Genomic DNA, 7,842 nt, shown 5'->3' with positions numbered 1-7,842 from the left:
TTCTTAGACTGTTAGTTTAATCCACAGAATTAGAATTCTCTAGGCTATTTTTCTTGCTATATTAAGACTGTTCTGAGACAAATACTAATTCAGCATAAAGATAATGATTCCAAGAAGTAAGTCCAAGAGAAAAAGAAGTTTGGATGGAAGAGAAAAAATTGTTAAATTTCTAGTGATTTTGGAAAACATTTAAAAAGTATAGTAATGCTTGAATGTAACCTAGGCTATTACTTACAGAACCAACCAATCATTTTAAAACTAATCTCTTCTGCTTCTATGATTAGTAGAAAAACTAAAAAACCATTCTTCATTCAGTATCACTGTCTTGTAATCTGCCTATATAACATGAGACTTGAGCTCTTTCTCAAAGAATAATTTTATTTTTTTATTTTAATTATTTTGCTTTTATTTAATTGCGGTAAAATTGCTTTATAACATTGTATAAATTTCAGGTGTACATCATTATACTTCTATTTCTGCATAGATTACATCATGTTCACCACCCAAATACTAATTACAACCCATCACCACACACATGTGCCTAATCATCCCTTTCACCCTCCTCCCTTTCCCCTTCCCCTGTCTCTAAGTGATTGTTTGTTGTTGTTTTTATCTTCTACTTATGAGTGAGATCATACGGTACTTGACCTTCTCCCTCTGACTTATTTCGCTTAGCATAATACCCTCAGTGTCCATCCATGTTGTCACAAATGGTGGATTTCATCATTTCTTATGGCTGAGTAGTATTCCATTGTGTATATACCACATCTTCTTTATCCATTCGTCCCTTGATGGGCACTTAGGTTGCTTCCAAGCCTTGGCTATTGTGAATAAAGCTGTACTTACGTTGCTTCCAAGCCTTGGCTATTGTGAATAACGTTGCAATGAACACATGGGTGCATGTATCTTTACGTATTGGTGTTTTCGCATTCTTTGGATAAATACCCAGCTGTGGAATAGCTGGAATGTATGGTAGTTCTATCCTTAATTTTTTGAGGAATCTCCATACTGTTTTCCATAGTGGCTGCACCAGTTTGCACTCCCACCAGCAGTGTATGAGAGTTCCCTTCTCTCCACATCCTCCCCAACACTTGCTGTTTCCTGTCTTGTTGATTATAGCCATTCAGAGGGGCGTGAGGTGATATCTCATTGTAGTTTTGGTTTGCATTTCCCTGATAGTTAATGATGTCGAACATCTTTTCATGTGCCTGTCGGCCATCTGTATATCTTCTTTGGAGAAATGTCTGTTCAGATCTTTTGCCCATTTTTTAATTGGGTTGTTAGTTTTTTTGTTGTTGAGATATCTGAATTTTTCATATATTTTGGAGATTAACCCCTTATCAGATATAGGGTTTGCAAATATCTTCTCCCAATTGTTAGGTTGTCTTTTCGTTTTGTTGATGGTTTCCTTTGCTGTGCAGAAGCTTTTTAGTTTGATGTAGTCCCACTTGTTTATTTTTTCTATTGTTTCTCTTGCCCGGTCAGACATGGTGCTTGAAAATATGTTGCTAAGACCATCAAAGAATAACTTTAAATAGACACATAGAATCCTCACTCTTAAAAAAAAGAATGGAAACATAAAAAATGTAGGTTTAGGGGCCGGCCTGGTGGTGTAGTGGTTAAGTTCCCGTGTTCCACTTTGGCGGCCCAGAGTTCGCAGGTTCAGATCCTGGGCATGGAGCTACACACCGCTTATCAAGGCATGCTGTGGCAGGCACCCCACATATAAAGTAGAGGAAGATGGGCATGGATGTTAGCCCAGGGCCAATCTTTCTCAACAAAAAGAGGAGGATTGGCAACAGATGTTAGCTCAGGGCTAATTTTCCTCACCAAAAAAAAGAAAAGAAAAGTGTAGGTTTATGTGGCAAAAATGTAGGCAAAATAAAAGTAATAGTGATCATTTTTTTCCTAACCATTACTCTGTTCAGTTGTTAGTTAGTAAACTCATGGAAACCAAAATAATCCTTCCTCTATTACCAAATATCTTATAGTTTCTTTTCATATTTCAGTGTCACTTCTTAATCCTTTTCAACACCATCTTTTTCACCAACATTTTTGAACTCACTGCTTTTCCTTGGTCTTCTTTACCATTTTTTTTTTCTCTTCTCACATTTTAAAAGTACACAATTATAGTGACTACCATTTCTTTTATAAATATATTCCCTTGTCAACATTGCCAATTCAGTCCACAGAATCAGAGAATTTCATCCAATTTTGGAATAGAATTCTACAATATGTTTAATATAATTATGTAGTTGATGCCAGAATCCCATCCACACCAAAAACTCACTCAAGGAATTCTTTGTTTTTTTCTTCACTTCTAATGACAAGGAACTTAGTATTTCTGTCAAATTAGTCATTTCCACCTTAGAATACTGTTAGAAAGTTTTGCTTATGTAGAAATGAAATTGTTCTTCCTTTATCTTACACTGTATTAGTCTGCTTGGGCTGCCATAACAAAATACCACAGCCTGAGTGGCTTAAATGACAGAAATTTAGTTCTCACAGTTCTAGAGTCTAGAAGTCCAAGATCAAGGTGCTGGCAAGGTAGGTTTCATTGTGAGGCCTCTTCTCTTAGCTTGTAGGTGGCTACCATCTTACTGTGAGCTCATATGACCTCTTCTTTATGTGTACATGAAGAGAGACAGAAAGAAACAGAGAGGGAGAGGGGGAGGATGAGAAGGGGCGATTTCTGGTGTCTCTTCTTATAAAGGCACTAATGCTATCTGATCAGGGCCCCACTCTTGTGACCTCGTTTAACCTTAATTATTTCCTTACTCCAAATATAGCAACACTGGGAATTAGGGTTTCAGCAAATGAATTTTGGGGGGAATAAACATTGAGTCCATAACGTAAATCATTTTGACTCCTTGAGGCCATATAGAAAAGTCCATTTCAGATATCCTATAACTACAGCATTCATTCGAAACAACTTATCAGACATTCTTCGGTTTTCACACACCTCCTAGTAGCTACAATTGTTCTTCCTAGGACAGCTCATTGGTACATTTCCTTTAGGACTAGTTATTGATTCACGTGATTCTTTTCCATTGGAGCAGGCATGAAAGGTTCTGAACACAGCTTCCCTGGCTCCCTCTCCGAGTATCCAAGAATATGTTATTATAACAGAAAACATGTTAGTGATTTTCCCCAGACAATGTTTCATAAAAAAACATATTTCACAGAAAGTAATCTAAAAGAAGGTTCCCCCTGCACTGTATAAAAGATTAAGGTGCCGTGTCTTTGGAATATTGATGAGAAAAAGATGAGAAGCTGTTTTCTTCCATCCCAAAGTTGGTAGCTGGCAGTCTGGCATCTTCGTTTACATCCCGGACATTAAATCTGGGCTGTAAATACAACTAACGGGGTTTCCAATAGTTTTGTTTATCTCCCTGAGGACAGAAGAAACCTGCTGCTTAGAAACGTCAGATCTTGAACCTTGTTTCTGTGAGTCGTTTTTATTTATGTTCCATCTTGTGTTTCTCTGATGCACACACAAAAGTCAACTTCAAAGAGCTGTTTGTCATATTTGAAATTCTTAAGAAGTTAAGCTTTAGTTTGAAGAACCACATGGAAAAGTGCAGACAGGCAGTACATCCGGCATATTAAACCCAGATTATGAATATCTAACATTTTTCACATAGCAATTTTGTATTCCAGAAAACCAAAACCAATCCTGGCATTATCCAACGTCATAAATTTAGTGTTATATTATATAACATTAGAACGTGTTACTTTACTCATGTTCTACTGTGAAGTAATTTTGTTTGGGCTTACCATTGTATTATTTTTGATAACTGAAGAAATTCTATGACATAGTTAAGAACTTAACTTTTCATATGCAGAGATTCTGGGTAATGAATACAATTGTACTGAATCTCAAACAATAACAAATGTGTTTTGTTCATACATTATCAAAGCCAGGTTTATTTTGGTTTAATCTGATGCCCTCATTTGTATTCTTAGATTGTAACAATCATTAGTATCCCAGATTTATCCTCTTTGTGAGTTGCCTAGCTCAGACATAGAGTCAAAAAATATAATAGTTGTAAGCACGTCGGAGTAAATCTTCAAATATCTAATTTTGCAGAAGTGTCTCGGAAAATGAGGTCATGAAGCTAGTGAGTAGCAAAGCCACTGAATGAACCCAGCATTTCTGTCTGTTAATATAGTAACCTGCCCTGGGCCCTGGACCAAATTTCTAATCCCCATTATACTAGTCTATTTTATTTTCTTTTTTTCCATAATCACTTATTGCTTTCTAACGTATTATAGAATTATTTGTCTATTGCTAATCGTTATAGTCCCTTTCCCCTTATACAATGTCAGTGCAGTAAGGCGGGGCTTTTTCTATGTCTTCTTTACCGATATACTCCAAGTGTCTATTAAGTGGTCAATAAATGTTTATTTAAAGAATGAATGACTGAATAGTGCCTAAAAATTTCCAAAATTGTCGGGACCATTCATTTTTTTATTTAACATCTATTTATTTGGGGCCGACTTGTTCCAAACACTAGCCTACACACTGGATTTAAGACAACAAAGAAATCCATTATAGCCACATCAGTCATGGTACTTACAACGTATTGAGAAAGCTGAATGTTACAGAAGTACACATAACAATTAATAAGAAATTGAAATTAATAATTAGTGAAATGAAGACAAATAACAAAACAGTTGGGACCAACTTCAGAGTGGATGATCCAAAAGGAATTGAAGAACGAAGAGGTGACACCAGGGCAAAAGGAGGAGGCATGTCAGGCTTCATGGGGTTCAAGTTTTCAAGGTTAATTCTATACTTCTGTATTTAGCTCTCCACTTGTGCAAAGTATTGTATTTAAAACATGTTAAGTATGCTATTAAGCAAGTAACATAAAAAATAAAATGAAATAGTAACAGTGGCGAGTAGATGATCATGTAGGATGGTTTTCTCTTTATTTCCTGTCATCTCAAAGAGATTTCTCTCTTATACATGACCCACCTAGAAATTGACTAATAGGTTTACATATCACCCCAACTCCAATCAGTTATTTAACGTTTTGATTCTCATGATGATATGATTTTTTTTAATTCCCTGTTGTCTCATTTACTTTGTTCTCATTTAAAAGCACTTATCTTTAGGTTAACATAAGTAGCTTACTGCATTCAACTAATACCCAAGGCAAAGTGAGGCAAATGTTTCAGAAAATGTTTCTTTTAATATACTCCTGGGATAACTTTGAATATGTTGTCTATTAGGTTAAGAAGTGAGAGGTAGTTATTAATTTCATCTCCTAAAAAACATCTCGTAATTGAAAGATTGGCGTCTGAATATCTTTATATTAACAATCTTACAGTTTTAATGTCTTTTTATTTTCTCTAAACATTCGAGGAAGATATGATAGAACCTCTAATGTTTTTGTATACATGAGAAAACACAGATTCAGAGATTAATTTGCTTTTCCAAAGTCACACAGCTGGAATTAAACTCAGGTTTCTTAACGTTAGAACAGGATTCTTTTAATTGAACTTTATGTCAGGAGGCAATTTTATGGTGGATAGGAGGGAAGAAAATGCAGTAATTATGAATATCGCTGTTTGGGTAGAATTATGAAAGGTATATTATGTTGTCTATGAAGCAAAATTCAAGAATGGAAACAAAATAGAAAGAGAGTAAGATTTCTTTGTGATTATATCTATATGCATCAGTAAGTTAGAATGAATGCTCTATATTACAGTAAAGAAAAACAACAAGAAAAAAACAAAAAACAAAAAGATAAGGATAGAAAAAATAATAGCTTAATCTTTTGCACTATCTCTTTCTATGTTTGATTTCACTCTGATGGAACTTTCTAAAGTTGAGGTATTTGTTTAGCAATTATATAGATTTATCAAATCTCTGAGATATTTCTTTTAAATAAAAACTTAACAAGTGAAATATAACACTGTTTAGAAGAAATGTATGAATACATAAATGAAGATAAGAATTTCATCAGACTTTATTAAAAGATAATCATGTCAGAATAGATCAAAAATCTAAATTAAAATCTAACAATGGTTAATCCACTTTCAAGTAAAATATAAGTAATACATTAGAAATTATTTCTCTTATACATTTACGCCATACTAACATGCAATGCATCCAGATAATTTTGGCCAAATCAAATTTAAGATCTCTGTGGTTCAGTTTATACAAATGTAAATATTGATCCAAATTATTCCATATTTCTTCAAACTCTAAAATTATAAGGCTGTATAAAATAACTTGTAAATTTAAGGAAAGAAATTATTCATCTACTACACTGTCTCCATAAAATACCAGTTACTTCAAACTCACATTTAATCATTTGCGTTATTATTTTTCAATAAGAAGTCTTCCTGTATAAATTATCTGGTTATTTAGCACTATACAGATGGAAACCAGATTACAATGATATGGGCCAAGAAAGTTTGGTCACATACCTTTCTGTCATCAGTAATTAAATAAACTTCAGCTCTTTATCAATTTGGATTGAGTAAAAGAGATCAACCAACTTAGAGTGAGATATAAGAGGAGTGAATCTCACAAATAAAATATTTGGATAGGAAATGGATGAATATACATTTATTCATAAAGGATTCTGGTTACTACTTTGAAATATGAAAAAGGAGCATTAAAAAAGCAAACTAAAGTTAGTCTCCACCATCCTGCTTGCTTTAAAGAGAGAGAGAGAAAGAAATGCCCAACTCAGACTAGGATTTTAGAGATTGACGTAGGAAAAAAACAACAAGGAAAGCAGCAAAAATAACAATATCTACAAAACAGATATTATTATATGATTTTTTGTTCTTTTGGGAATGAATATAAGTAAATAGAGGGGCTAAGGAAAACTATAGTAAATGTCTTGGAAGAAAAAATATCTGTCTAATAATCTATTGTTCTTTTAAAGAATTCAAATTCGTGGGAACACTGTGGCTCTGAAAAAACAATCACTTGTGTGCTTTAGATACTAACATTTTTAGGTCACCATTTTACAGTAGTATTCATTACTGTGTTAGTTTTCAAAGACTGCCATAACAGAGTTCCATAAATTAAGTGGCTTAAAACAACAGAAATTTATTGTCACACAGTTTTGAAATCTAGAAGTCCAAAGTCAAAATGTCATCAGAGCCATGCTCTCTCCAACACCTGTAGGTGAATTCTTCCTTGGCCCTTTCTAGCTTATGGTGGTTTCCTGAAAATCTTTAGTGTTCTTCGGCTTGTAGATATATCACTCCAATCCTACGTCTTTACATGGTGTTCTCTTGAGAGTATTCAAATTGTCTTGCCATTGTGTATGTTTGCCTCTATGTCCAAATTACCCCCTTTTATAAGGAAAGAAGAAAGATCTAAAATCATTAATCAAAGTTTCCACCTTAGGAAACTAAAAAAAGAAGAACAAATTGAATCTAAAGTAAGCAGAAGAAAAATAATAGTAAGAACTAGAGCAGAAAGTAATAGAATTTAAAACAAGATATCAATAGAAAAAAATCAATGAAATCAAAAGCTGATTCTTTGAAAAGATCAGTAAAATTGATAAGCCTCTAGCCAAGCCAAATAAGAGAAAAAGAGAAAGTACAAAATTTACTACTATTAGAAATAAAAGAGCAGACATCACTACAGATCCTATGGACATTGAAAAGATAATAAAGGAGTAATATGAATAACTATGGCTACAAATTTGATAATCTAGATGTGATGGACCTATTCATTCAAAGACGCAATTTGCCAAAACTCACAGAAGAAAAAGTTGACAATCTGTTTAAGCCTTTATCTATTAAAAAAAGTGAATCAATAATTAACATCCTTCCAAAACAGAGGGCACCAAGTCCAAATGGGTTCAC

The sequence above is a fragment of the Ceratotherium simum genome, chromosome 8 (genome assembly GCF_057802395.1).
Source record: "Ceratotherium simum simum isolate JZ-2026a chromosome 8, ASM5780239v1, whole genome shotgun sequence".
In the NCBI taxonomy this organism is placed as follows: Eukaryota; Metazoa; Chordata; class Mammalia; order Perissodactyla; family Rhinocerotidae; genus Ceratotherium; species Ceratotherium simum.
This window is presented reverse-complemented; position numbering follows the sequence as displayed.